Source organism: Channa argus, unplaced genomic scaffold, assembly GCF_033026475.1.
Source record: "Channa argus isolate prfri unplaced genomic scaffold, Channa argus male v1.0 Contig009, whole genome shotgun sequence".
NCBI lineage: Eukaryota > Metazoa > Chordata > Actinopteri > Anabantiformes > Channidae > Channa > Channa argus.
Window position 1 is genome coordinate 1,279,511 of NW_027125228.1, and position 27,725 is coordinate 1,307,235.

Consider the following 27,725-nt stretch of genomic DNA (forward strand, 5'->3'; position numbering starts at 1 on the left):
GAGGCTCTTTCTGGCATCAGCACCTGTTTGCTGTTCTTGGTTTCCAAACCTTATTTAGCATTTTTGAATTGTTAGGTTTTGTGCCGTGGTTTTGTTTATAAATTGTATATTTTGTAAATAGTATTAAATCTGTAGGGGTGGACTGCCATTTTTCTTTTGATTGTTTTCTCTTGTTTTCACATTAGGGAGTTAGGGTTAGCGACTGTCTTTTGGTTTGTTTCTTTCTATCAGGCTAGCTAGCACTTTCTGTGGGAAATGGCTTATTTTGTTTATTATGTTGGCCTTGGTTCGCCCTGAGTTGTAGTGTCATGTTTTGTTTGACACTTTCTTTCGTTTAAAATAAATATCATTCTGTTGGAACATCTCAATCCTGGATTTTGGTTTGGGGATCGGAGAGGGAACATGCAAATTTATCTTTGTATGTTTCACCCTGACCCCCTAGACAGGGGCGTAACAGACCAGTACAGTTATAGTACTTTGTACTTTGCCACATTTATCTTCTTCTTAGCAAGTGTCATGCATTCTGCTTCTCTAGCGTTTTTAAGAGCTGTTGATGATGTCAAATGCATGTTACGGCCACACCGCTCTCTAAGCGCCCGATCTCGTCCGATCTCGGCAGCCAAATAGAGCCGGGCCTGGTTAGTACTTGGTAGGAAAACCGCCTGGGAATACCAGGTGCTGTAAGCTTTTTTGCTTGGGTTTACGGGCAGCTCAAGCTGGTGTTACTGCCTATTTATTCATAGAAATTGTTCTATATTTTCATCAAATTTTGTTCTTTCATTGCTGTTTTGCTACTTTATTGGTTTGTCAACCATCGTGCTTCATTACTAGTAGACCATGTTACGGTCATGGCCATATGTGTTGTTTTTATTTTCTTGTTCTTATAGGTGCCCTGCCTGATTGGCCGGATTTGGGGGAAGTACAGGAAGCTGATTGGTCCATCCTACACTTCCTGGAGTTTTAAAAGTACGGTTCCCAACAGCTAGCGAGGCTCTTTCTGGCAGCAGCACCTGTTTGCTGTTCTTAGTTTCCAAATCTTATTTAGCATTTTTGAATTGTTAGGTTTTGTGCCGTGGTTTTGTTTATAAATTGTATATTTTGTAAATAGTATTAAATCTGTAGGGGTGGACTGCCATTTTCTTTGGACTGTTTTCACATTAGGGAGTTAGGGTTAGCGACTATCTTTTGGTTTGTTTATTTCTATCAGGCTAGCTAGCACTTTCTGTGGGAAATGGCTTATTTTGTTTATTATGTTGGCCTTGGTTCGCCCTGAGTTGTAGTGTCATGTTTTGTTTGACACTTTCTTTCGTTTAAAATAAATATCATTCTGTTGGAACATCTCGATTCTGGATTTTGGTTTGGGGATCGGAGAGGGAACATGCTAATTTATCTTTGTATGTTGCACCCTGACCCCCTAGACAGGGGCGTAACAGACCAGTACAGTTATAGTACTTTGTACTTTGCCACATTTATCTTCTTCTTAGCAAGTGTCATGCATTCTGCTTCTCCAGCGTTTTTAAGAGCTGTTGATGATGTCAAATGCAGCTTACGGCCACACCGCTCTCTGAGCGCCCGATCTCGTCCGATCTCGGCAGCCAAATAGGGCCGGACCTGGTTAGTACTTGGTAGGAAGACCGCCTGGGAATACCAGGTGCTGTAAGCTTTTTTGCTTGGGTTTACGGGCAGCACAAGCTGGTGTTACTGCCTATTTATTCATAAAAATTGTTCTATATTTTCATCAAATTTTGTTCTTTCATTGCTGTTTTGCTACTTTATTGGTTTGTCAACCATCGTGCTTCATTACTAGTAGACCATGTTACGGTCCTGGCCATATGTGTTGTTTTTATTTTCTTGTTCTTATAGGTGCCCTGCCTGATTGGCTGGATTGGGGGGCAGTACAGGAAGCTGATTGGTCCATCCTACACTTCCTGGAGTTTTAAAAGTATGGTTCCCAACAGCTAGCGAGGCTCTTTCTGGCATCAGCACCTGTTTGCTGTTCTTGGTTTCCAAACCTTATTTAGCATTTTTGAATTGTTAGGTTTTGTGCCGTGGTTTTGTTTATAAATTGTATATTTTGTAAATAGTATTAAATCTGTAGGGGTGGACTGCCATTTTTCTTTTGATTGTTTTCTCTTGTTTTCACATTAGGGAGTTAGGGTTAGCGACTGTCTTTTGGTTTGTTTCTTTCTATCAGGCTAGCTAGCACTTTCTGTGGGAAATGGCTTATTTTGTTTATTATGTTGGCCTTGGTTCGCCCTGAGTTGTAGTGTCATGTTTTGTTTGACACTTTCTTTCGTTTAAAATAAATATCATTCTGTTGGAACATCTCAATCCTGGATTTTGGTTTGGGGATCGGAGAGGGAACATGCAAATTTATCTTTGTATGTTTCACCCTGACCCCCTAGACAGGGGCGTAACAGACCAGTACAGTTATAGTACTTTGTACTTTGCCACATTTATCTTCTTCTTAGCAAGTGTCATGCCTTCTGCTTCTCTAGCGTTTTTAAGAGCTGTTGATGATGTCAAATGCATGTTACGGCCACACCGCTCTCTAAGCGTCCGATCTCGGCAGCCAAATAGGGCCGGGCCTGGTTAGTACTTGGTAGGAAGACCGCCTGGGAATACCAGGTGCTGTAAGCTTTTTTGCTTGGGTTTACGGGCAGCTCAAGCTGGTGTTACTGCCTATTTATTCATAGAAATTGTTCTATATTTTCATCAAATTTTGTTCTTTCATTGCTGTTTTGCTACTTTATTGGTTTGTCAACCATCGTGCTTCATTACTAGTAGACCATGTTACGGTCCTGGCCATATGTGTTGTTTTTATTTTCTTGTTCTTAAAGGTGCCCTGCCTGATTGGCCGGATTTGGGGGAAGTACAGGAAGCTGATTGGTCCATCCTACACTTCCTGGAGTTTTAAAAGTACGGTTCCCAACAGCTAGCGAGGCTCTTTCTAGCATCAGCACCTGTTTGCTGTTCTTGGTTTCCAAACCTTATTTAGCATTTTTGAATTGTTAGGTTTTGTGCCGTGGTTTTGTTTATAAATTGTATATTTTGTAAATAGTATTAAATCTGTAGGGGTGAACTGCCATTTTCTTTGGACTGTTTTCACATTAGGGAGTTAGGGTTAGCGACTGTCTTTTGGTTTGTTTCTTTCTATCAGGCTAGCTAGCACTTTCTGTGGGAAATGGCTTATTTTGTTTATTATGTTGGCCTTGGTTCGCCCTGAGTTGTAGTGTCATGTTTTGTTTGACACTTTCTTTCGTTTAAAATAAATATCATTCTGTTGGAACATCTCAATCCTGGATTTTGGTTTGGGGATCGGAGAGGGAACATGCAAATTTATCTTTGTATGTTTCACCCTGACCCCCTAGACAGGGGCGTAACAGACCAGTACAGTTATAGTACTTTGTACTTTGCCACATTTATCTTCTTCTTAGCAAGTGTCATGCATTCTGCTTCTCTAGCGTTTTTAAGAGCTGTTGATGATGTCAAATGCATGTTACGGCCACACCGCTCTCTAACCGCCCGATCTCGTCCGATCTCGGCAGCCAAATAGGGCCGGGCCTGGTTAGTACTTGGTAGGAAGACCGCCTGGGAATACCAGGTGCTGTAAGCTTTTTTGCTTGGGTTTACGGGCAGCTCAAGCTGGTGTTACTGCCTATTTATTCATAGAAATTGTTCTATATTTTCATCAAATTTTGTTCTTTCATTGCTGTTTTGCTACTTTATTGGTTTGCCAACCATCGTGCTTCATTACTAGTAGACCATGTTACGGTCCTGGCCATATGTGTTGTTTTTATTTTCTTGTTCTTATAGGTGCCCTGCCTGATTGGCCGGATTGGGGGGCAGTACAGGAAGCTGATTGGTCCATCCTACACTTCCTGGAGTTTTAAAAGTACGGTTCCCAACAGCTAGCGAGGCTCTTTCTGGCATCAGCACCTGTTTGCTGTTCTTGGTTTCTAAACGTTATTTAGCATTTTTGAATTGTTAGGTTTTGTGCCGTGGTTTTGTTTATAAATTGTATATTTTGTAAATAGTATTAAATCTGTAGGGGTGAACTGCCATTTTCTTTGGACTGTTTTCACATTAGGGAGTTAGGGTTAGCGACTGTCTTTTGGTTTGTTTATTTCTATCAGGCTAGCTAGCACTCTCTGTGGGAAATGGCTTATTTTGTTTATTATGTTGGCCTTGGTTCGCCCTGAGTTGTAGTGTCATGTTTTGTTTGACACTTTCTTTCGTTTAAAATAAATATCATTCTGTTGGAACATCTCGATCCTGGATTTTGGTTTGGGGATCGGAGAGGGAACATGCTAATTTATCTTTGTATGTGGCACCCTGACCCCCTAGACAGGGGCGTAACAGACCAGTACAGTTATAGTACTTTGTACTTTGCCACATTTATCTTCTTCTTAGCAAGTGTCATGCATTCTGCTTCTCCAGCGTTTTTAAGAGCTGTTGATGATGTCAAATGCAGCTTACGGCCACACCGCTCTCTAAGCGCCCGATCTCGTCCGATCTCGGCAGCCAAATAGAGCCGGGCCTGGTTAGTACTTGGTAGGAAGACCGCCTGGGAATACCAGGTGCTGTAAGCTTTTTTGCTTGGGTTTACGGGCAGCACAAGCTGGTGTTACTGCCTATTTATTCATAGAAATTGTTCTATATTTTCATCAAATTTTGTTCTTTCATTGCTGTTTTGCTACTTGATTGGTTTGTCAACCATCGTGCTTCATTACTAATAGACCATGTTACGGTCCTGGCCATATGTGTTGTTTTTATTTTCTTGTTCTTATAGGTGCCCTGCCTGATTGGCCGGATTGGGGGGCAGTACAGGAAGCTGATTGGTCCATCCTACACTTCCTGGAGTTTTAAAAGTACGGTTCCCAACAGCTAGCGAGGCTCTTTCTGGCATCAGCACCTGTTTGCTGTTCTTGGTTTCCAAACCTTATTTAGCATTTTTGAATTGTTAGGTTTTGTGCCGTGGTTTTGTTTATAAATTGTATATTTTGTAAATAGTATTAAATCTGTAGGGGTGAACTGCCATTTTCTTTGGACTGTTTTCACATTAGGGAGTTAGGGTTAGCGACTGTCTTTTGGTTTGTTTATTTCTATCAGGCTAGCTAGCACTTTCTGTGGGAAATGGCTTATTTTGTTTATTATGTTGGCCTTGGTTCGCCCTGAGTTGTAGTGTCATGTTTTGTTTGACACTTTCTTTCGTTTAAAATAAATATCATTCTGTTGGAACATCTCGATCCTGGATTTTGGTTTGGGGATCGGAGAGGGAACATGCTAATTTATCTTTGTATGTGGCACCCTGACCCCCTAGACAGGGGCGTAACAGACCAGTACAGTTATAGTACTTTGTACTTTGCCACATTTATCTTCTTCTTAGCAAGTGTCATGCATTCTGCTTCTCCAGCGTTTTTAAGAGCTGTTGATGATGTCAAATGCAGCTTACGGCCACACCGCTCTCTAAGCGCCCGATCTCGTCCGATCTCGGCAGCCAAATAGAGCCGGGCCTGGTTAGTACTTGGTAGGAAGACCGCCTGGGAATACCAGGTGCTGTAAGCTTTTTTGCTTGGGTTTACGGGCAGCACAAGCTGGTGTTACTGCCTATTTATTCATAGAAATTGTTCTATATTTTCATCAAATTTTGTTCTTTCATTGCTGTTTTGCTACTTTATTGGTTTGTCAACCATCGTGCTTCATTACTAATAGACCATGTTACGGTCCTGGCCATATGTGTTGTTTTTATTTTCTTGTTCTTATAGGTGCCCTGCCTGATTGGCCGGATTGGGGGGCAGTACCGGAAGCTGAGTGGTCCATCCTACACTTCCTGGAGTTTTAAAAGTACGGTTCCCAACAGCTAGCGAGGCTCTTTCTGGCATCAGCACCTGTTTGCTGTTCTTGGTTTCCAAACCTTATTTAGTATTTCTGAATTGTTAGGTTTTGTGCCGTGGTTTTGTTTATAAATTGTATATTTTGTAAATAGTATTAAATCTGTAGGGGTGAACTACCATTTTCTTTGGACTGTTTTCACATTAGGGAGATAGGGTTAGCGACTGTCTTTTGGTTTGTTTATTTCTATCAGGCTAGCTAGCACTTTCTGTGGGAAATGGCTTATTTTGTTTATTATGTTGGCCTTGGTTCGCCCTGAGTTGTAGTGTCATGTTTTGTTTGACACTTTCTTTCGTTTAAAATAAATATCATTCTGTTGGAACATCTCGATCCTGGATTTTGGTTTGGGGATCGGAGAGGGAACATGCTAATTTATCTTTGTATGTTGCACCCTGACCCCCTAGACAGAGGCGTAACAGACCAGTACAGTTATAGTACTTTGTACTTTGCCACATTTATCTTCTTCTTAGCAAGGGTCATGCATTCTGCTTCTCCAGCGTTTTTGAGAGCTGTTGATGATGTCAAATGCAGCTTACGGCCACACTGCTCTCTAAGCGCCCGATCCCGTCCGATCTCGGCAGCCAAATAGGGCCGGGCCTTGTTAGTACTTGGTAGGAAGACCGCCTGGGAATACCACGTGCTGTAAGCTTCTTTGCTTGGGTTTACGGGCAGCACAAGCTGGTGTTACTGCCTATTTATTCATAGAAATTGTTCTATATTTTCATCAAATTTTGTTCTTTCATTGCTGTTTTGCTACTTGATTGGTTTGTCAACCATCGTGCTTCATTACTAATAGACCATGTTACGGTCCTGGCCATATGTGTTGTTTTTATTTTCTTGTTCTTATAGGTGCCCTGCCTGATTGGCCGGATTGGGGGGCAGTACAGGAAGCTGATTGGTCCATCCTACACTTCCTGGAGTTTTAAAAGTACGGTTCCCAACAGCTAGCGAGGCTCTTTCTGGCATCAGCACCTGTTTGCTGTTCTTGGTTTCCAAACCTTATTTAGCATTTTTGAATTGTTAGGTTTTGTGCCGTGGTTTTGTTTATAAATTGTATATTTTGTAAATAGTATTAAATCTGTAGGGGTGAACTGCCATTTTCTTTGGACTGTTTTCACATTAGGGAGTTAGGGTTAGCGACTGTCTTTTGGTTTGTTTATTTCTATCAGGCTAGCTAGCACTTTCTGTGGGAAATGGCTTATTTTGTTTATTATGTTGGCCTTGGTTCGCCCTGAGTTGTAGTGTCATGTTTTGTTTGACACTTTCTTTCGTTTAAAATAAATATCATTCTGTTGGAACATCTCGATCCTGGATTTTGGTTTGGGGATCGGAGAGGGAACATGCTAATTTATCTTTGTATGTGGCACCCTGACCCCCTAGACAGGGGCGTAACAGACCAGTACAGTTATAGTACTTTGTACTTTGCCACATTTATCTTCTTCTTAGCAAGTGTCATGCATTCTGCTTCTCCAGCGTTTTTAAGAGCTGTTGATGATGTCAAATGCAGCTTACGGCCACACCGCTCTCTAAGCGCCCGATCTCGTCCGATCTCGGCAGCCAAATAGAGCCGGGCCTGGTTAGTACTTGGTAGGAAGACCGCCTGGGAATACCAGGTGCTGTAAGCTTTTTTGCTTGGGTTTACGGGCAGCACAAGCTGGTGTTACTGCCTATTTATTCATAGAAATTGTTCTATATTTTCATCAAATTTTGTTCTTTCATTGCTGTTTTGCTACTTTATTGGTTTGTCAACCATCGTGCTTCATTACTAGTAGACCATGTTACGGTCCTGGCCATATGTGTTGTTTTTATTTTCTTGTTCTTAAAGGTGCCCTGCCTGATTGGCCGGATTTGGGGGAAGTACAGGAAGCTGATTGGTCCATCCTACACTTCCTGGAGTTTTAAAAGTACGGTTCCCAACAGCTAGCGAGGCTCTTTCTAGCATCAGCACCTGTTTGCTGTTCTTGGTTTCCAAACCTTATTTAGCATTTTTGAATTGTTAGGTTTTGTGCCGTGGTTTTGTTTATAAATTGTATATTTTGTAAATAGTATTAAATCTGTAGGGGTGAACTGCCATTTTCTTTGGACTGTTTTCACATTAGGGAGTTAGGGTTAGCGACTGTCTTTTGGTTTGTTTCTTTCTATCAGGCTAGCTAGCACTTTCTGTGGGAAATGGCTTATTTTGTTTATTATGTTGGCCTTGGTTCGCCCTGAGTTGTAGTGTCATGTTTTGTTTGACACTTTCTTTCGTTTAAAATAAATATCATTCTGTTGGAACATCTCAATCCTGGATTTTGGTTTGGGGATCGGAGAGGGAACATGCAAATTTATCTTTGTATGTTTCACCCTGACCCCCTAGACAGGGGCGTAACAGACCAGTACAGTTATAGTACTTTGTACTTTGCCACATTTATCTTCTTCTTAGCAAGTGTCATGCATTCTGCTTCTCTAGCGTTTTTAAGAGCTGTTGATGATGTCAAATGCATGTTACGGCCACACCGCTCTCTAACCGCCCGATCTCGTCCGATCTCGGCAGCCAAATAGGGCCGGGCCTGGTTAGTACTTGGTAGGAAGACCGCCTGGGAATACCAGGTGCTGTAAGCTTTTTTGCTTGGGTTTACGGGCAGCTCAAGCTGGTGTTACTGCCTATTTATTCATAGAAATTGTTCTATATTTTCATCAAATTTTGTTCTTTCATTGCTGTTTTGCTACTTTATTGGTTTGCCAACCATCGTGCTTCATTACTAGTAGACCATGTTACGGTCCTGGCCATATGTGTTGTTTTTATTTTCTTGTTCTTATAGGTGCCCTGCCTGATTGGCCGGATTGGGGGGCAGTACAGGAAGCTGATTGGTCCATCCTACACTTCCTGGAGTTTTAAAAGTACGGTTCCCAACAGCTAGCGAGGCTCTTTCTGGCATCAGCACCTGTTTGCTGTTCTTGGTTTCTAAACGTTATTTAGCATTTTTGAATTGTTAGGTTTTGTGCCGTGGTTTTGTTTATAAATTGTATATTTTGTAAATAGTATTAAATCTGTAGGGGTGAACTGCCATTTTCTTTGGACTGTTTTCACATTAGGGAGTTAGGGTTAGCGACTGTCTTTTGGTTTGTTTATTTCTATCAGGCTAGCTAGCACTCTCTGTGGGAAATGGCTTATTTTGTTTATTATGTTGGCCTTGGTTCGCCCTGAGTTGTAGTGTCATGTTTTGTTTGACACTTTCTTTCGTTTAAAATAAATATCATTCTGTTGGAACATCTCGATCCTGGATTTTGGTTTGGGGATCGGAGAGGGAACATGCTAATTTATCTTTGTATGTGGCACCCTGACCCCCTAGACAGGGGCGTAACAGACCAGTACAGTTATAGTACTTTGTACTTTGCCACATTTATCTTCTTCTTAGCAAGTGTCATGCATTCTGCTTCTCCAGCGTTTTTAAGAGCTGTTGATGATGTCAAATGCAGCTTACGGCCACACCGCTCTCTAAGCGCCCGATCTCGTCCGATCTCGGCAGCCAAATAGAGCCGGGCCTGGTTAGTACTTGGTAGGAAGACCGCCTGGGAATACCAGGTGCTGTAAGCTTTTTTGCTTGGGTTTACGGGCAGCACAAGCTGGTGTTACTGCCTATTTATTCATAGAAATTGTTCTATATTTTCATCAAATTTTGTTCTTTCATTGCTGTTTTGCTACTTGATTGGTTTGTCAACCATCGTGCTTCATTACTAATAGACCATGTTACGGTCCTGGCCATATGTGTTGTTTTTATTTTCTTGTTCTTATAGGTGCCCTGCCTGATTGGCCGGATTGGGGGGCAGTACAGGAAGCTGATTGGTCCATCCTACACTTCCTGGAGTTTTAAAAGTACGGTTCCCAACAGCTAGCGAGGCTCTTTCTGGCATCAGCACCTGTTTGCTGTTCTTGGTTTCCAAACCTTATTTAGCATTTTTGAATTGTTAGGTTTTGTGCCGTGGTTTTGTTTATAAATTGTATATTTTGTAAATAGTATTAAATCTGTAGGGGTGAACTGCCATTTTCTTTGGACTGTTTTCACATTAGGGAGTTAGGGTTAGCGACTGTCTTTTGGTTTGTTTATTTCTATCAGGCTAGCTAGCACTTTCTGTGGGAAATGGCTTATTTTGTTTATTATGTTGGCCTTGGTTCGCCCTGAGTTGTAGTGTCATGTTTTGTTTGACACTTTCTTTCGTTTAAAATAAATATCATTCTGTTGGAACATCTCGATCCTGGATTTTGGTTTGGGGATCGGAGAGGGAACATGCTAATTTATCTTTGTATGTGGCACCCTGACCCCCTAGACAGGGGCGTAACAGACCAGTACAGTTATAGTACTTTGTACTTTGCCACATTTATCTTCTTCTTAGCAAGTGTCATGCATTCTGCTTCTCCAGCGTTTTTAAGAGCTGTTGATGATGTCAAATGCAGCTTACGGCCACACCGCTCTCTAAGCGCCCGATCTCGTCCGATCTCGGCAGCCAAATAGAGCCGGGCCTGGTTAGTACTTGGTAGGAAGACCGCCTGGGAATACCAGGTGCTGTAAGCTTTTTTGCTTGGGTTTACGGGCAGCACAAGCTGGTGTTACTGCCTATTTATTCATAGAAATTGTTCTATATTTTCATCAAATTTTGTTCTTTCATTGCTGTTTTGCTACTTTATTGGTTTGTCAACCATCGTGCTTCATTACTAGTAGACCATGTTACGGTCCTGGCCATATGTGTTGTTTTTATTTTCTTGTTCTTATAGGTGCCCTGCCTGATTGGCTGGATTGGGGGGCAGTACAGGAAGCTGATTGGTCCATCCTACACTTCCTGGAGTTTTAAAAGTATGGTTCCCAACAGCTAGCGAGGCTCTTTCTGGCATCAGCACCTGTTTGCTGTTCTTGGTTTCCAAACCTTATTTAGCATTTTTGAATTGTTAGGTTTTGTGCCGTGGTTTTGTTTATAAATTGTATATTTTGTAAATAGTATTAAATCTGTAGGGGTGGACTGCCATTTTTCTTTTGATTGTTTTCTCTTGTTTTCACATTAGGGAGTTAGGGTTAGCGACTGTCTTTTGGTTTGTTTCTTTCTATCAGGCTAGCTAGCACTTTCTGTGGGAAATGGCTTATTTTGTTTATTATGTTGGCCTTGGTTCGCCCTGAGTTGTAGTGTCATGTTTTGTTTGACACTTTCTTTCGTTTAAAATAAATATCATTCTGTTGGAACATCTCAATCCTGGATTTTGGTTTGGGGATCGGAGAGGGAACATGCAAATTTATCTTTGTATGTTTCACCCTGACCCCCTAGACAGGGGCGTAACAGACCAGTACAGTTATAGTACTTTGTACTTTGCCACATTTATCTTCTTCTTAGCAAGTGTCATGCCTTCTGCTTCTCTAGCGTTTTTAAGAGCTGTTGATGATGTCAAATGCATGTTACGGCCACACCGCTCTCTAAGCGTCCGATCTCGGCAGCCAAATAGGGCCGGGCCTGGTTAGTACTTGGTAGGAAGACCGCCTGGGAATACCAGGTGCTGTAAGCTTTTTTGCTTGGGTTTACGGGCAGCTCAAGCTGGTGTTACTGCCTATTTATTCATAGAAATTGTTCTATATTTTCATCAAATTTTGTTCTTTCATTGCTGTTTTGCTACTTTATTGGTTTGTCAACCATCGTGCTTCATTACTAGTAGACCATGTTACGGTCCTGGCCATATGTGTTGTTTTTATTTTCTTGTTCTTATAGGTGCCCTGCCTGATTGGCCGGATTTGGGGGAAGTACAGGAAGCTGATTGGTCCATCCTACACTTCCTGGAGTTTTAAAAGTACGGTTCCCAACAGCTAGCGAGGCTCTTTCTAGCATCAGCACCTGTTTGCTGTTCTTGGTTTCCAAACCTTATTTAGCATTTTTGAATTGTTAGGTTTTGTGCCGTGGTTTTGTTTATAAATTGTATATTTTGTAAATAGTATTAAATCTGTAGGGGTGAACTGCCATTTTCTTTGGACTGTTTTCACATTAGGGAGTTAGGGTTAGCGACTGTCTTTTGGTTTGTTTATTTCTATCAGGCTAGCTAGCACTTTCTGTGGGAAATGGCTTATTTTGTTTATTATGTTGGCCTTGGTTCGCCCTGAGTTGTAGTGTCATGTTTTGTTTGACACTTTCTTTCGTTTAAAATAAATATCATTCTGTTGGAACATCTCGATCCTGGATTTTGGTTTGGGGATCGGAGAGGGAACATGCTAATTTATCTTTGTATGTTGCACCCTGACCCCCTAGACAGAGGCGTAACAGACCAGTACAGTTATAGTACTTTGTACTTTGCCACATTTATCTTCTTCTTAGCAAGGGTCATGCATTCTGCTTCTCCAGCGTTTTTGAGAGCTGTTGATGATGTCAAATGCAGCTTACGGCCACACTGCTCTCTAAGCGCCCGATCCCGTCCGATCTCGGCAGCCAAATAGGGCCGGGCCTTGTTAGTACTTGGTAGGAAGACCGCCTGGGAATACCACGTGCTGTAAGCTTCTTTGCTTGGGTTTACGGGCAGCACAAGCTGGTGTTACTGCCTATTTATTCATAGAAATTGTTCTATATTTTCATCAAATTTTGTTCTTTCATTGCTGTTTTGCTACTTGATTGGTTTGTCAACCATCGTGCTTCATTACTAATAGACCATGTTACGGTCCTGGCCATATGTGTTGTTTTTATTTTCTTGTTCTTATAGGTGCCCTGCCTGATTGGCCGGATTTGGGGGGCAGTACAGGAAGCTGATTGGTCCATCCTACACTTCCTGGAGTTTTAAAAGTACGGTTCCCAACAGCTAGCGAGGCTCTTTCTGGCATCAGCACCTGTTTGCTGTTCTTGGTTTCCAAACCTTATTTAGCATTTTTGAATTGTTAGGTTTTGTGCCGTGGTTTTGTTTATAAATTGTATATTTTGTAAATAGTATTAAATCTGTAGGGGTGAACTGCCATTTTCTTTGGACTGTTTTCACATTAGGGAGTTAGGGTTAGCGACTGTCTTTTGGTTTGTTTATTTCTATCAGGCTAGCTAGCACTTTCTGTGGGAAATGGCTTATTTTGTTTATTATGTTGGCCTTGGTTCGCCCTGAGTTGTAGTGTCATGTTTTGTTTGACACTTTCTTTCGTTTAAAATAAATATCATTCTGTTGGAACATCTCGATCCTGGATTTTGGTTTGGGGATCGGAGAGGGAACATGCTAATTTATCTTTGTATGTGGCACCCTGACCCCCTAGACAGGGGCGTAACAGACCAGTACAGTTATAGTACTTTGTACTTTGCCACATTTATCTTCTTCTTAGCAAGTGTCATGCATTCTGCTTCTCCAGCGTTTTTAAGAGCTGTTGATGATGTCAAATGCAGCTTACGGCCACACCGCTCTCTAAGCGCCCGATCTCGTCCGATCTCGGCAGCCAAATAGAGCCGGGCCTGGTTAGTACTTGGTAGGAAGACCACCTGGGAATACCAGGTGCTGTAAGCTTTTTTGCTTGGGTTTACGGGCAGCACAAGCTGGTGTTACTGCCTATTTATTCATAGAAATTGTTCTATATTTTCATCAAATTTTGTTCTTTCATTGCTGTTTTGCTACTTTATTGGTTTGTCAACCATCGTGCTTCATTACTAGTAGACCATGTTACGGTCCTGGCCATATGTGTTGTTTTTATTTTCTTGTTCTTATAGGTGCCCTGCCTGATTGGCTGGATTGGGGGGCAGTACAGGAAGCTGATTGGTCCATCCTACACATCCTGGAGTTTTAAAAGTATGGTTCCCAACAGCTAGCGAGGCTCTTTCTGGCATCAGCACCTGTTTGCTGTTCTTGGTTTCCAAACCTTATTTAGCATTTTTGAATTGTTAGGTTTTGTGCCGTGGTTTTGTTTATAAATTGTATATTTTGTAAATAGTATTAAATCTGTAGGGGTGGACTGCCATTTTTCTTTTGATTGTTTTCTCTTGTTTTCACATTAGGGAGTTAGGGTTAGCGACTGTCTTTTGGTTTGTTTCTTTCTATCAGGCTAGCTAGCACTTTCTGTGGGAAATGGCTTATTTTGTTTATTATGTTGGCCTTGGTTCGCCCTGAGTTGTAGTGTCATGTTTTGTTTGACACTTTCTTTCGTTTAAAATAAATATCATTCTGTTGGAACATCTCAATCCTGGATTTTGGTTTGGGGATCGGAGAGGGAACATGCAAATTTATCTTTGTATGTTTCACCCTGACCCCCTAGACAGGGGCGTAACAGACCAGTACAGTTATAGTACTTTGTACTTTGCCACATTTATCTTCTTCTTAGCAAGTGTCATGCATTCTGCTTCTCTAGCGTTTTTAAGAGCTGTTGATGATGTCAAATGCATGTTACGGCCACACCGCTCTCTAAGCGCCCGATCTCGTCCGATCTCGGCAGCCAAATAGAGCCGGGCCTGGTTAGTACTTGGTAGGAAGACCGCCTGGGAATACCAGGTGCTGTAAGCTTTTTTGCTTGGGTTTACGGGCAGCTCAAGCTGGTGTTACTGCCTATTTATTCATAGAAATTGTTCTATATTTTCATCAAATTTTGTTCTTTCATTGCTGTTTTGCTACTTTATTGGTTTGTCAACCATCGTGCTTCATTACTAGTAGACCATGTTACGGTCATGGCCATATGTGTTGTTTTTATTTTCTTGTTCTTATAGGTGCCCTGCCTGATTGGCCGGATTTGGGGGAAGTACAGGAAGCTGATTGGTCCATCCTACACTTCCTGGAGTTTTAAAAGTACGGTTCCCAACAGCTAGCGAGGCTCTTTCTGGCAGCAGCACCTGTTTGCTGTTCTTAGTTTCCAAATCTTATTTAGCATTTTTGAATTGTTAGGTTTTGTGCCGTGGTTTTGTTTATAAATTGTATATTTTGTAAATAGTATTAAATCTGTAGGGGTGGACTGCCATTTTCTTTGGACTGTTTTCACATTAGGGAGTTAGGGTTAGCGACTATCTTTTGGTTTGTTTATTTCTATCAGGCTAGCTAGCACTTTCTGTGGGAAATGGCTTATTTTGTTTATTATGTTGGCCTTGGTTCGCCCTGAGTTGTAGTGTCATGTTTTGTTTGACACTTTCTTTCGTTTAAAATAAATATCATTCTGTTGGAACATCTCGATTCTGGATTTTGGTTTGGGGATCGGAGAGGGAACATGCTAATTTATCTTTGTATGTTGCACCCTGACCCCCTAGACAGGGGCGTAACAGACCAGTACAGTTATAGTACTTTGTACTTTGCCACATTTATCTTCTTCTTAGCAAGTGTCATGCATTCTGCTTCTCCAGCGTTTTTAAGAGCTGTTGATGATGTCAAATGCAGCTTACGGCCACACCGCTCTCTGAGCGCCCGATCTCGTCCGATCTCGGCAGCCAAATAGGGCCGGACCTGGTTAGTACTTGGTAGGAAGACCGCCTGGGAATACCAGGTGCTGTAAGCTTTTTTGCTTGGGTTTACGGGCAGCACAAGCTGGTGTTACTGCCTATTTATTCATAAAAATTGTTCTATATTTTCATCAAATTTTGTTCTTTCATTGCTGTTTTGCTACTTTATTGGTTTGTCAACCATCGTGCTTCATTACTAGTAGACCATGTTACGGTCCTGGCCATATGTGTTGTTTTTATTTTCTTGTTCTTATAGGTGCCCTGCCTGATTGGCTGGATTGGGGGGCAGTACAGGAAGCTGATTGGTCCATCCTACACTTCCTGGAGTTTTAAAAGTATGGTTCCCAACAGCTAGCGAGGCTCTTTCTGGCATCAGCACCTGTTTGCTGTTCTTGGTTTCCAAACCTTATTTAGCATTTTTGAATTGTTAGGTTTTGTGCCGTGGTTTTGTTTATAAATTGTATATTTTGTAAATAGTATTAAATCTGTAGGGGTGGACTGCCATTTTTCTTTTGATTGTTTTCTCTTGTTTTCACATTAGGGAGTTAGGGTTAGCGACTGTCTTTTGGTTTGTTTCTTTCTATCAGGCTAGCTAGCACTTTCTGTGGGAAATGGCTTATTTTGTTTATTATGTTGGCCTTGGTTCGCCCTGAGTTGTAGTGTCATGTTTTGTTTGACACTTTCTTTCGTTTAAAATAAATATCATTCTGTTGGAACATCTCAATCCTGGATTTTGGTTTGGGGATCGGAGAGGGAACATGCAAATTTATCTTTGTATGTTTCACCCTGACCCCCTAGACAGGGGCGTAACAGACCAGTACAGTTATAGTACTTTGTACTTTGCCACATTTATCTTCTTCTTAGCAAGTGTCATGCCTTCTGCTTCTCTAGCGTTTTTAAGAGCTGTTGATGATGTCAAATGCATGTTACGGCCACACCGCTCTCTAAGCGTCCGATCTCGGCAGCCAAATAGGGCCGGGCCTGGTTAGTACTTGGTAGGAAGACCGCCTGGGAATACCAGGTGCTGTAAGCTTTTTTGCTTGGGTTTACGGGCAGCTCAAGCTGGTGTTACTGCCTATTTATTCATAGAAATTGTTCTATATTTTCATCAAATTTTGTTCTTTCATTGCTGTTTTGCTACTTTATTGGTTTGTCAACCATCGTGCTTCATTACTAGTAGACCATGTTACGGTCCTGGCCATATGTGTTGTTTTTATTTTCTTGTTTTTAAAGGTGCCCTGCCTGATTGGCCGGATTTGGGGGAAGTACAGGAAGCTGATTGGTCCATCCTACACTTCCTGGAGTTTTAAAAGTACGGTTCCCAACAGCTAGCGAGGCTCTTTCTAGCATCAGCACCTGTTTGCTGTTCTTGGTTTCCAAACCTTATTTAGCATTTTTGAATTGTTAGGTTTTGTGCCGTGGTTTTGTTTATAAATTGTATATTTTGTAAATAGTATTAAATCTGTAGGGGTGAACTGCCATTTTCTTTGGACTGTTTTCACATTAGGGAGTTAGGGTTAGCGACTGTCTTTTGGTTTGTTTCTTTCTATCAGGCTAGCTAGCACTTTCTGTGGGAAATGGCTTATTTTGTTTATTATGTTGGCCTTGGTTCGCCCTGAGTTGTAGTGTCATGTTTTGTTTGACACTTTCTTTCGTTTAAAATAAATATCATTCTGTTGGAACATCTCAATCCTGGATTTTGGTTTGGGGATCGGAGAGGGAACATGCAAATTTATCTTTGTATGTTTCACCCTGACCCCCTAGACAGGGGCGTAACAGACCAGTACAGTTATAGTACTTTGTACTTTGCCACATTTATCTTCTTCTTAGCAAGTGTCATGCATTCTGCTTCTCTAGCGTTTTTAAGAGCTGTTGATGATGTCAAATGCATGTTACGGCCACACCGCTCTCTAAGCGCCCGATCTCGTCCGATCTCGGCAGCCAAATAGGGCCGGGCCTGGTTAGTACTTGGTAGGAAGACCGCCTGGGAATACCAGGTGCTGTAAGCTTTTTTGCTTGGGTTTACGGGCAGCTCAAGCTGGTGTTACTGCCTATTTATTCATAGAAATTGTTCTATATTTTCATCAAATTTTGTTCTTTCATTGCTGTTTTGCTACTTTATTGGTTTGCCAACCATCGTGCTTCATTACTAGTAGACCATGTTACGGTCCTGGCCATATGTGTTGTTTTTATTTTCTTGTTCTTATAGGTGCCCTGCCTGATTGGCCGGATTGGGGGGCAGTACAGGAAGCTGATTGGTCCATCCTACACTTCCTGGAGTTTTAAAAGTACGGTTCCCAACAGCTAGCGAGGCTCTTTCTGGCATCAGCACCTGTTTGCTGTTCTTGGTTTCTAAACGTTATTTAGCATTTTTGAATTGTTAGGTTTTGTGCCGTGGTTTTGTTTATAAATTGTATATTTTGTAAATAGTATTAAATCTGTAGGGGTGAACTGCCATTTTCTTTGGACTGTTTTCACATTAGGGAGTTAGGGTTAGCGACTGTCTTTTGGTTTGTTTATTTCTATCAGGCTAGCTAGCACTCTCTGTGGGAAATGGCTTATTTTGTTTATTATGTTGGCCTTGGTTCGCCCTGAGTTGTAGTGTCATGTTTTGTTTGACACTTTCTTTCGTTTAAAATAAATATCATTCTGTTGGAACATCTCGATCCTGGATTTTGGTTTGGGGATCGGAGAGGGAACATGCTAATTTATCTTTGTATGTGGCACCCTGACCCCCTAGACAGGGGCGTAACAGACCAGTACAGTTATAGTACTTTGTACTTTGCCACATTTATCTTCTTCTTAGCAAGTGTCATGCATTCTGCTTCTCCAGCGTTTTTAAGAGCTGTTGATGATGTCAAATGCAGCTTACGGCCACACCGCTCTCTAAGCGCCCGATCTCGTCCGATCTCGGCAGCCAAATAGAGCCGGGCCTGGTTAGTACTTGGTAGGAAGACCGCCTGGGAATACCAGGTGCTGTAAGCTTTTTTGCTTGGGTTTACGGGCAGCACAAGCTGGTGTTACTGCCTATTTATTCGTAGAAATTGTTCTATATTTTCATCAAATTTTGTTCTTTCATTGCTGTTTTGCTACTTTATTGGTTTGCCAACCATCGTGCTTCATTACTAGTAGACCATGTTACGGTCCTGGCCATATGTGTTGTTTTTATTTTCTTGTTCTTATAGGTGCCCTGCCTGATTGGCCGGATTGGGGGGCAGTACAGGAAGCTGATTGGTCCATCCTACACTTCCTGGAGTTTTAAAAGTACGGTTCCCAACAGCTAGCGAGGCTCTTTCTGGCATCAGCACCTGTTTGCTGTTCTTGGTTTCCAAACCTTATTTAGCATTTTTGAATTGTTAGGTTTTGTGCCGTGGTTTTGTTTATAAATTGTATATTTTGTAAATAGTATTAAATCTGTAGGGGTGAACTGCCATTTTCTTTGGACTGTTTTCACATTAGGGAGTTAGGGTTAGCGACTGTCTTTTGGTTTGTTTATTTCTATCAGGCTAGCTAGCACTCTCTGTGGGAAATGGCTTATTTTGTTTATTATGTTGGCCTTGGTTCGCCCTGAGTTGTAGTGTCATGTTTTGTTTGACACTTTCTTTCGTTTAAAATAAATATCATTCTGTTGGAACATCTCGATCCTGGATTTTGGTTTGGGGATCGGAGAGGGAACATGCTAATTTATCTTTGTATGTGGCACCCTGACCCCCTAGACAGGGGCGTAACAGACCAGTACAGTTATAGTACTTTGTACTTTGCCACATTTATCTTCTTCTTAGCAAGTGTCATGCATTCTGCTTCTCCAGCGTTTTTAAGAGCTGTTGATGATGTCAAATGCAGCTTACGGCCACACCGCTCTCTAAGCGCCCGATCTCGTCCGATCTCGGCAGCCAAATAGAGCCGGGCCTGGTTAGTACTTGGTAGGAAGACCGCCTGGGAATACCAGGTGCTGTAAGCTTTTTTGCTTGGGTTTACGGGCAGCACAAGCTGGTGTTACTGCCTATTTATTCGTAGAAATTGTTCTATATTTTCATCAAATTTTGTTCTTTCATTGCTGTTTTGCTACTTTATTGGTTTGCCAACCATCGTGCTTCATTACTAGTAGACCATGTTACGGTCCTGGCCATATGTGTTGTTTTTATTTTCTTGTTCTTATAGGTGCCCTGCCTGATTGGCCGGATTGGGGGGCAGTACAGGAAGCTGATTGGTCCATCCTACACTTCCTGGAGTTTTAAAAGTACGGTTCCCAACAGCTAGCGAGGCTCTTTCTGGCATCAGCACCTGTTTGCTGTTCTTGGTTTCCAAACCTTATTTAGCATTTTTGAATTGTTAGGTTTTGTGCCGTGGTTTTGTTTATAAATTGTATATTTTGTAAATAGTATTAAATCTGTAGGGGTGAACTGCCATTTTCTTTGGACTGTTTTCACATTAGGGAGTTAGGGTTAGCGACTGTCTTTTGGTTTGTTTATTTCTATCAGGCTAGCTAGCACTCTCTGTGGGAAATGGCTTATTTTGTTTATTATGTTGGCCTTGGTTCGCCCTGAGTTGTAGTGTCATGTTTTGTTTGACACTTTCTTTCGTTTAAAATAAATATCATTCTGTTGGAACATCTCGATCCTGGATTTTGGTTTGGGGATCGGAGAGGGAACATGCTAATTTATCTTTGTATGTGGCACCCTGACCCCCTAGACAGGGGCGTAACAGACCAGTACAGTTATAGTACTTTGTACTTTGCCACATTTATCTTCTTCTTAGCAAGTGTCATGCATTCTGCTTCTCCAGCGTTTTTAAGAGCTGTTGATGATGTCAAATGCAGCTTACGGCCACACCGCTCTCTAAGCGCCCGATCTCGTCCGATCTCGGCAGCCAAATAGAGCCGGGCCTGGTTAGTACTTGGTAGGAAGACCGCCTGGGAATACCAGGTGCTGTAAGCTTTTTTGCTTGGGTTTACGGGCAGCACAAGCTGGTGTTACTGCCTATTTATTCATAGAAATTGTTCTATATTTTCATCAAATTTTGTTCTTTCATTGCTGTTTTGCTACTTTATTGGTTTGTCAACCATCGTGCTTCATTACTAATAGACCATGTTACGGTCCTGGCCATATGTGTTGTTTTTATTTTCTTGTTCTTATAGGTGCCCTGCCTGATTGGCCGGATTGGGGGGCAGTACCGGAAGCTGAGTGGTCCATCCTACACTTCCTGGAGTTTTAAAAGTACGGTTCCCAACAGCTAGCGAGGCTCTTTCTGGCATCAGCACCTGTTTGCTGTTCTTGGTTTCCAAACCTTTTTAGTATTTCTGAATTGTTAGGTTTTGTGCCGTGGTTTTGTTTATAAATTGTATATTTTGTAAATAGTATTAAATCTGTAGGGGTGAACTACCATTTTCTTTGGACTGTTTTCACATTAGGGAGTTAGGGTTAGCAACTGTCTTTTGGTTTGTTTATTTCTATCAGGCTAGCTAGCACTTTCTGTGGGAAATGGCTTATTTTGTTTATTATGTTGGCCTTGGTTCGCCCTGAGTTGTAGTGTCATGTTTTGTTTGACACTTTCTTTCGTTTAAAATAAATATCATTCTGTTGGAACATCTCGATCCTGGATTTTGGTTTGGGGATCGGAGAGGGAACATGCTAATTTATCTTTGTATGTTGCACCCTGACCCCCTAGACAGGGGCGTAACAGACCAGTACAGTTATAGTACTTTGTACTTTGCCACATTTATCTTCTTCTTAGCAAGTGTCATGCATTCTGCTTCTCCAGCGTTTTTAAGAGCTGTTGATGATGTCAAATGCAGCTTATGGCCACACCGCTCTCTAAGCGCCCGATCTCGTCAGATCTCGGCAGCCAAATAGAGCCGGGCCTGGTTAGTACTTGGTAGGAAGACCGCCTGGGAATACGAGGTGCTGTAAGCTTTTTTGCTTGGGTTTACGGCCAGCACAAGCTGGTGTTACTGCCTATTTATTCATAGAAATTGTTCTATATTTTCATCAAATTTTGTTCTTTCATTTCTGTTTTGCTACTTTATTGGTTTGTCAACCATCTTGCTTCATTACTAGTAGACCATGTTACGGTCCTGGCCATATGTGTTGTTTTTATTTTGTTGTTCTTATAGGTGCCCTGCCTGATTGGCCGGATTTGGGGGAAGTACAGGAAGCTGATTGGTCCATCCTACACTTCCTGGAGTTTTAAAAGTACGGTTCCCAACAGCTAGCGAGGCTCTTTCTGGCAGCAGCACCTGTTTGCTGTTCTTGCTTTCCAAACCTTATTTAGCATTTTTGAATTGTTAGGTTTTGTGCCGTGGTTTTGTTTATAAATTGTATATTTTGTAAATAGTATTAAATCTGTAGGGGTGGACTGCCATTTTCTTTTGATTGTTTTCTCTTGTTTTCACATTAGGGAGTTAGGGTTAGCGACTGTCTTTTGGTTTGTTTATTTCTATCAGGCTAGCTAGCACTTTCTGTGGGAAATGGCTTATTTTGTTTATTATGTTGGCCTTGGTTCGCCCTGAGTTGTAGTGTCATGTTTTGTTTGACACTTTCTTTCGTTTAAAATAAATATCATTCTGTTGGAACATCTCGATCCTGGATTTTGGTTTGGGGATCGGAGAGGGAACATGCTAATTTATCTTTGTATGTTGCACCCTGACCCCCTAGACAGAGGCGTAACAGACCAGTACAGTTATAGTACTTTGTACTTTGCCACATTTATCTTCTTCTTAGCAAGGGTCATGCATTCTGCTTCTCCAGCGTTTTTAAGAGCTGTTGATGATGTCAAATGCAGCTTACGGCCACACCGCTCTCTAAGCGCCCGATCTCGTCCGATCTCGGCAGCCAAATAGAGCCGGGCCTGGTTAGCACTTGGTAGGAAGACCGCCTGGGAATACCAGGTGCTGTAAGCTTTTTTGCTTGGGTTTACGGGCAGCACAAGCTGGTGTTACTGCCTATTTATTCATAGAAATTGTTCTATATTTTCATCAAATTTTGTTCTTTCATTGCTGTTTTGCTACTTTATTGGTTTGTCAACCATCGTGCTTCATTACTAATAGACCATGTTACGGTCCTGGCCATATGTGTTGTTTTTATTTTCTTGTTCTTATAGGTGCCCTGCCTGATTGGCCGGATTGGGGGGCAGTACCGGAAGCTGAGTGGTCCATCCTACACTTCCTGGAGTTTTAAAAGTACGGTTCCCAACAGCTAGCGAGGCTCTTTCTGGCATCAGCACCTGTTTGCTGTTCTTGGTTTCCAAACCTTATTTAGTATTTCTGAATTGTTAGGTTTTGTGCCGTGGTTTTGTTTATAAATTGTATATTTTGTAAATAGTATTAAATCTGTAGGGGTGAACTACCATTTTCTTTGGACTGTTTTCACATTAGGGAGTTAGGGTTAGCGACTGTCTTTTGGTTTGTTTATTTCTATCAGGCTAGCTAGCACTTTCTGTGGGAAATGGCTTATTTTGTTTATTATGTTGGCCTTGGTTCGCCCTGAGTTGTAGTGTCATGTTTTGTTTGACACTTTCTTTCGTTTAAAATAAATATCATTCTGTTGGAACATCTCGATCCTGGATTTTGGTTTGGGGATCGGAGAGGGAACATGCTAATTTATCTTTGTATGTTGCACCCTGACCCCCTAGACAGAGGCGTAACAGACCAGTACAGTTATAGTACTTTGTACTTTGCCACATTTATCTTCTTCTTAGCAAGGGTCATGCATTCTGCTTCTCCAGCGTTTTTGAGAGCTGTTGATGATGTCAAATGCAGCTTACGGCCACACTGCTCTCTAAGCGCCCGATCCCGTCCGATCTCGGCAGCCAAATAGGGCCGGGCCTTGTTAGTACTTGGTAGGAAGACCGCCTGGGAATACCACGTGCTGTAAGCTTCTTTGCTTGGGTTTACGGGCAGCACAAGCTGGTGTTACTGCCTATTTATTCATAGAAATTGTTCTATATTTTCATCAAATTTTGTTCTTTCATTGCTGTTTTGCTACTTGATTGGTTTGTCAACCATCGTGCTTCATTACTAATAGACCATGTTACGGTCCTGGCCATATGTGTTGTTTTTATTTTCTTGTTCTTATAGGTGCCCTGCCTGATTGGCCGGATTGGGGGGCAGTACAGGAAGCTGATTGGTCCATCCTACACTTCCTGGAGTTTTAAAAGTACGGTTCCCAACAGCTAGCGAGGCTCTTTCTGGCATCAGCACCTGTTTGCTGTTCTTGGTTTCCAAACCTTATTTAGCATTTTTGAATTGTTAGGTTTTGTGCCGTGGTTTTGTTTATAAATTGTATATTTTGTAAATAGTATTAAATCTGTAGGGGTGAACTGCCATTTTCTTTGGACTGTTTTCACATTAGGGAGTTAGGGTTAGCGACTGTCTTTTGGTTTGTTTATTTCTATCAGGCTAGCTAGCACTTTCTGTGGGAAATGGCTTATTTTGTTTATTATGTTGGCCTTGGTTCGCCCTGAGTTGTAGTGTCATGTTTTGTTTGACACTTTCTTTCGTTTAAAATAAATATCATTCTGTTGGAACATCTCGATCCTGGATTTTGGTTTGGGGATCGGAGAGGGAACATGCTAATTTATCTTTGTATGTGGCACCCTGACCCCCTAGACAGGGGCGTAACAGACCAGTACAGTTATAGTACTTTGTACTTTGCCACATTTATCTTCTTCTTAGCAAGTGTCATGCATTCTGCTTCTCCAGCGTTTTTAAGAGCTGTTGATGATGTCAAATGCAGCTTACGGCCACACCGCTCTCTAAGCGCCCGATCTCGTCCGATCTCGGCAGCCAAATAGAGCCGGGCCTGGTTAGTACTTGGTAGGAAGACCGCCTGGGAATACCAGGTGCTGTAAGCTTTTTTGCTTGGGTTTACGGGCAGCACAAGCTGGTGTTACTGCCTATTTATTCATAGAAATTGTTCTATATTTTCATCAAATTTTGTTCTTTCATTGCTGTTTTGCTACTTTATTGGTTTGTCAACCATCGTGCTTCATTACTAGTAGACCATGTTACGGTCCTGGCCATATGTGTTGTTTTTATTTTCTTGTTCTTATAGGTGCCCTGCCTGATTGGCTGGATTGGGGGGCAGTACAGGAAGCTGATTGGTCCATCCTACACTTCCTGGAGTTTTAAAAGTATGGTTCCCAACAGCTAGCGAGGCTCTTTCTGGCATCAGCACCTGTTTGCTGTTCTTGGTTTCCAAACCTTATTTAGCATTTTTGAATTGTTAGGTTTTGTGCCGTGGTTTTGTTTATAAATTGTATATTTTGTAAATAGTATTAAATCTGTAGGGGTGGACTGCCATTTTTCTTTTGATTGTTTTCTCTTGTTTTCACATTAGGGAGTTAGGGTTAGCGACTGTCTTTTGGTTTGTTTCTTTCTATCAGGCTAGCTAGCACTTTCTGTGGGAAATGGCTTATTTTGTTTATTATGTTGGCCTTGGTTCGCCCTGAGTTGTAGTGTCATGTTTTGTTTGACACTTTCTTTCGTTTAAAATAAATATCATTCTGTTGGAACATCTCAATCCTGGATTTTGGTTTGGGGATCGGAGAGGGAACATGCAAATTTATCTTTGTATGTTTCACCCTGACCCCCTAGACAGGGGCGTAACAGACCAGTACAGTTATAGTACTTTGTACTTTGCCACATTTATCTTCTTCTTAGCAAGTGTCATGCCTTCTGCTTCTCTAGCGTTTTTAAGAGCTGTTGATGATGTCAAATGCATGTTACGGCCACACCGCTCTCTAAGCGTCCGATCTCGGCAGCCAAATAGGGCCGGGCCTGGTTAGTACTTGGTAGGAAGACCGCCTGGGAATACCAGGTGCTGTAAGCTTTTTTGCTTGGGTTTACGGGCAGCTCAAGCTGGTGTTACTGCCTATTTATTCATAGAAATTGTTCTATATTTTCATCAAATTTTGTTCTTTCATTGCTGTTTTGCTACTTTATTGGTTTGTCAACCATCGTGCTTCATTACTAGTAGACCATGTTACGGTCCTGGCCATATGTGTTGTTTTTATTTTCTTGTTCTTATAGGTGCCCTGCCTGATTGGCCGGATTTGGGGGAAGTACAGGAAGCTGATTGGTCCATCCTACACTTCCTGGAGTTTTAAAAGTACGGTTCCCAACAGCTAGCGAGGCTCTTTCTAGCATCAGCACCTGTTTGCTGTTCTTGGTTTCCAAACCTTATTTAGCATTTTTGAATTGTTAGGTTTTGTGCCGTGGTTTTGTTTATAAATTGTATATTTTGTAAATAGTATTAAATCTGTAGGGGTGAACTGCCATTTTCTTTGGACTGTTTTCACATTAGGGAGTTAGGGTTAGCGACTGTCTTTTGGTTTGTTTATTTCTATCAGGCTAGCTAGCACTTTCTGTGGGAAATGGCTTATTTTGTTTATTATGTTGGCCTTGGTTCGCCCTGAGTTGTAGTGTCATGTTTTGTTTGACACTTTCTTTCGTTTAAAATAAATATCATTCTGTTGGAACATCTCGATCCTGGATTTTGGTTTGGGGATCGGAGAGGGAACATGCTAATTTATCTTTGTATGTTGCACCCTGACCCCCTAGACAGAGGCGTAACAGACCAGTACAGTTATAGTACTTTGTACTTTGCCACATTTATCTTCTTCTTAGCAAGGGTCATGCATTCTGCTTCTCCAGCGTTTTTGAGAGCTGTTGATGATGTCAAATGCAGCTTACGGCCACACTGCTCTCTAAGCGCCCGATCCCGTCCGATCTCGGCAGCCAAATAGGGCCGGGCCTTGTTAGTACTTGGTAGGAAGACCGCCTGGGAATACCACGTGCTGTAAGCTTCTTTGCTTGGGTTTACGGGCAGCACAAGCTGGTGTTACTGCCTATTTATTCATAGAAATTGTTCTATATTTTCATCAAATTTTGTTCTTTCATTGCTGTTTTGCTACTTGATTGGTTTGTCAACCATCGTGCTTCATTACTAATAGACCATGTTACGGTCCTGGCCATATGTGTTGTTTTTATTTTCTTGTTCTTATAGGTGCCCTGCCTGATTGGCCGGATTGGGGGGCAGTACAGGAAGCTGATTGGTCCATCCTACACTTCCTGGAGTTTTAAAAGTACGGTTCCCAACAGCTAGCGAGGCTCTTTCTGGCATCAGCACCTGTTTGCTGTTCTTGGTTTCCAAACCTTATTTAGCATTTTTGAATTGTTAGGTTTTGTGCCGTGGTTTTGTTTATAAATTGTATATTTTGTAAATAGTATTAAATCTGTAGGGGTGAACTGCCATTTTCTTTGGACTGTTTTCACATTAGGGAGTTAGGGTTAGCGACTGTCTTTTGGTTTGTTTATTTCTATCAGGCTAGCTAGCACTTTCTGTGGGAAATGGCTTATTTTGTTTATTATGTTGGCCTTGGTTCGCCCTGAGTTGTAGTGTCATGTTTTGTTTGACACTTTCTTTCGTTTAAAATAAATATCATTCTGTTGGAACATCTCGATCCTGGATTTTGGTTTGGGGATCGGAGAGGGAACATGCTAATTTATCTTTGTATGTGGCACCCTGACCCCCTAGACAGGGGCGTAACAGACCAGTACAGTTATAGTACTTTGTACTTTGCCACATTTATCTTCTTCTTAGCAAGTGTCATGCATTCTGCTTCTCCAGCGTTTTTAAGAGCTGTTGATGATGTCAAATGCAGCTTACGGCCACACCGCTCTCTAAGCGCCCGATCTCGTCCGATCTCGGCAGCCAAATAGAGCCGGGCCTGGTTAGTACTTGGTAGGAAGACCACCTGGGAATACCAGGTGCTGTAAGCTTTTTTGCTTGGGTTTACGGGCAGCACAAGCTGGTGTTACTGCCTATTTATTCATAGAAATTGTTCTATATTTTCATCAAATTTTGTTCTTTCATTGCTGTTTTGCTACTTTATTGGTTTGTCAACCATCGTGCTTCATTACTAGTAGACCATGTTACGGTCCTGGCCATATGTGTTGTTTTTATTTTCTTGTTCTTATAGGTGCCCTGCCTGATTGGCTGGATTGGGGGGCAGTACAGGAAGCTGATTGGTCCATCCTACACTTCCTGGAGTTTTAAAAGTATGGTTCCCAACAGCTAGCGAGGCTCTTTCTGGCATCAGCACCTGTTTGCTGTTCTTGGTTTCCAAACCTTATTTAGCATTTTTGAATTGTTAGGTTTTGTGCCGTGGTTTTGTTTATAAATTGTATATTTTGTAAATAGTATTAAATCTGTAGGGGTGGACTGCCATTTTCTTTGGACTGTTTTCACATTAGGGAGTTAGGGTTAGCGACTATCTTTTGGTTTGTTTATTTCTATCAGGCTAGCTAGCACTTTCTGTGGGAAATGGCTTATTTTGTTTATTATGTTGGCCTTGGTTCGCCCTGAGTTGTAGTGTCATGTTTTGTTTGACACTTTCTTTCGTTTAAAATAAATATCATTCTGTTGGAACATCTCGATTCT

The 27,725-nt window shown here is 41.7% G+C and overlaps 24 pseudogenes; all 24 read left to right on the forward strand.

The window, feature by feature from the left end:
- Window positions 1-568: 568 nt before the first annotated feature.
- Window positions 569-687, forward strand: LOC137110626 (5S ribosomal RNA; annotated as a pseudogene).
- Window positions 688-1,544: 857 nt separating this feature from the next.
- LOC137110300 (5S ribosomal RNA) lies at window positions 1,545-1,663 on the forward strand (annotated as a pseudogene).
- Window positions 1,664-3,497: 1,834 nt separating this feature from the next.
- LOC137110756 (5S ribosomal RNA) lies at window positions 3,498-3,616 on the forward strand (annotated as a pseudogene).
- An 857-nt stretch (window positions 3,617-4,473) lies between these two features.
- LOC137111241 (5S ribosomal RNA) lies at window positions 4,474-4,592 on the forward strand (annotated as a pseudogene).
- Window positions 4,593-5,449: 857 nt separating this feature from the next.
- Window positions 5,450-5,568, forward strand: LOC137111242 (5S ribosomal RNA; annotated as a pseudogene).
- An 857-nt stretch (window positions 5,569-6,425) lies between these two features.
- LOC137110917 (5S ribosomal RNA) lies at window positions 6,426-6,544 on the forward strand (annotated as a pseudogene).
- Window positions 6,545-7,401: 857 nt separating this feature from the next.
- LOC137111243 (5S ribosomal RNA) lies at window positions 7,402-7,520 on the forward strand (annotated as a pseudogene).
- An 857-nt stretch (window positions 7,521-8,377) lies between these two features.
- LOC137110757 (5S ribosomal RNA) lies at window positions 8,378-8,496 on the forward strand (annotated as a pseudogene).
- Window positions 8,497-9,353: 857 nt separating this feature from the next.
- LOC137111244 (5S ribosomal RNA) lies at window positions 9,354-9,472 on the forward strand (annotated as a pseudogene).
- Window positions 9,473-10,329: 857 nt separating this feature from the next.
- Window positions 10,330-10,448, forward strand: LOC137111245 (5S ribosomal RNA; annotated as a pseudogene).
- Window positions 10,449-12,282: 1,834 nt separating this feature from the next.
- LOC137110918 (5S ribosomal RNA) lies at window positions 12,283-12,401 on the forward strand (annotated as a pseudogene).
- Window positions 12,402-13,259: 858 nt separating this feature from the next.
- Window positions 13,260-13,378, forward strand: LOC137111168 (5S ribosomal RNA; annotated as a pseudogene).
- An 868-nt stretch (window positions 13,379-14,246) lies between these two features.
- On the forward strand, window positions 14,247-14,365 carry LOC137110347 (5S ribosomal RNA; annotated as a pseudogene).
- Window positions 14,366-15,222: 857 nt separating this feature from the next.
- LOC137110301 (5S ribosomal RNA) lies at window positions 15,223-15,341 on the forward strand (annotated as a pseudogene).
- Window positions 15,342-17,175: 1,834 nt separating this feature from the next.
- LOC137110554 (5S ribosomal RNA) lies at window positions 17,176-17,294 on the forward strand (annotated as a pseudogene).
- An 857-nt stretch (window positions 17,295-18,151) lies between these two features.
- On the forward strand, window positions 18,152-18,270 carry LOC137111246 (5S ribosomal RNA; annotated as a pseudogene).
- An 857-nt stretch (window positions 18,271-19,127) lies between these two features.
- Window positions 19,128-19,246, forward strand: LOC137111247 (5S ribosomal RNA; annotated as a pseudogene).
- An 857-nt stretch (window positions 19,247-20,103) lies between these two features.
- On the forward strand, window positions 20,104-20,222 carry LOC137111249 (5S ribosomal RNA; annotated as a pseudogene).
- Window positions 20,223-21,078: 856 nt separating this feature from the next.
- Window positions 21,079-21,197, forward strand: LOC137110378 (5S ribosomal RNA; annotated as a pseudogene).
- An 867-nt stretch (window positions 21,198-22,064) lies between these two features.
- Window positions 22,065-22,183, forward strand: LOC137110321 (5S ribosomal RNA; annotated as a pseudogene).
- Window positions 22,184-23,040: 857 nt separating this feature from the next.
- Window positions 23,041-23,159, forward strand: LOC137110919 (5S ribosomal RNA; annotated as a pseudogene).
- An 857-nt stretch (window positions 23,160-24,016) lies between these two features.
- Window positions 24,017-24,135, forward strand: LOC137111250 (5S ribosomal RNA; annotated as a pseudogene).
- A 1,834-nt stretch (window positions 24,136-25,969) lies between these two features.
- LOC137110920 (5S ribosomal RNA) lies at window positions 25,970-26,088 on the forward strand (annotated as a pseudogene).
- An 857-nt stretch (window positions 26,089-26,945) lies between these two features.
- Window positions 26,946-27,064, forward strand: LOC137111179 (5S ribosomal RNA; annotated as a pseudogene).
- The last annotated feature ends 661 nt before the right edge of the window (window positions 27,065-27,725 follow it).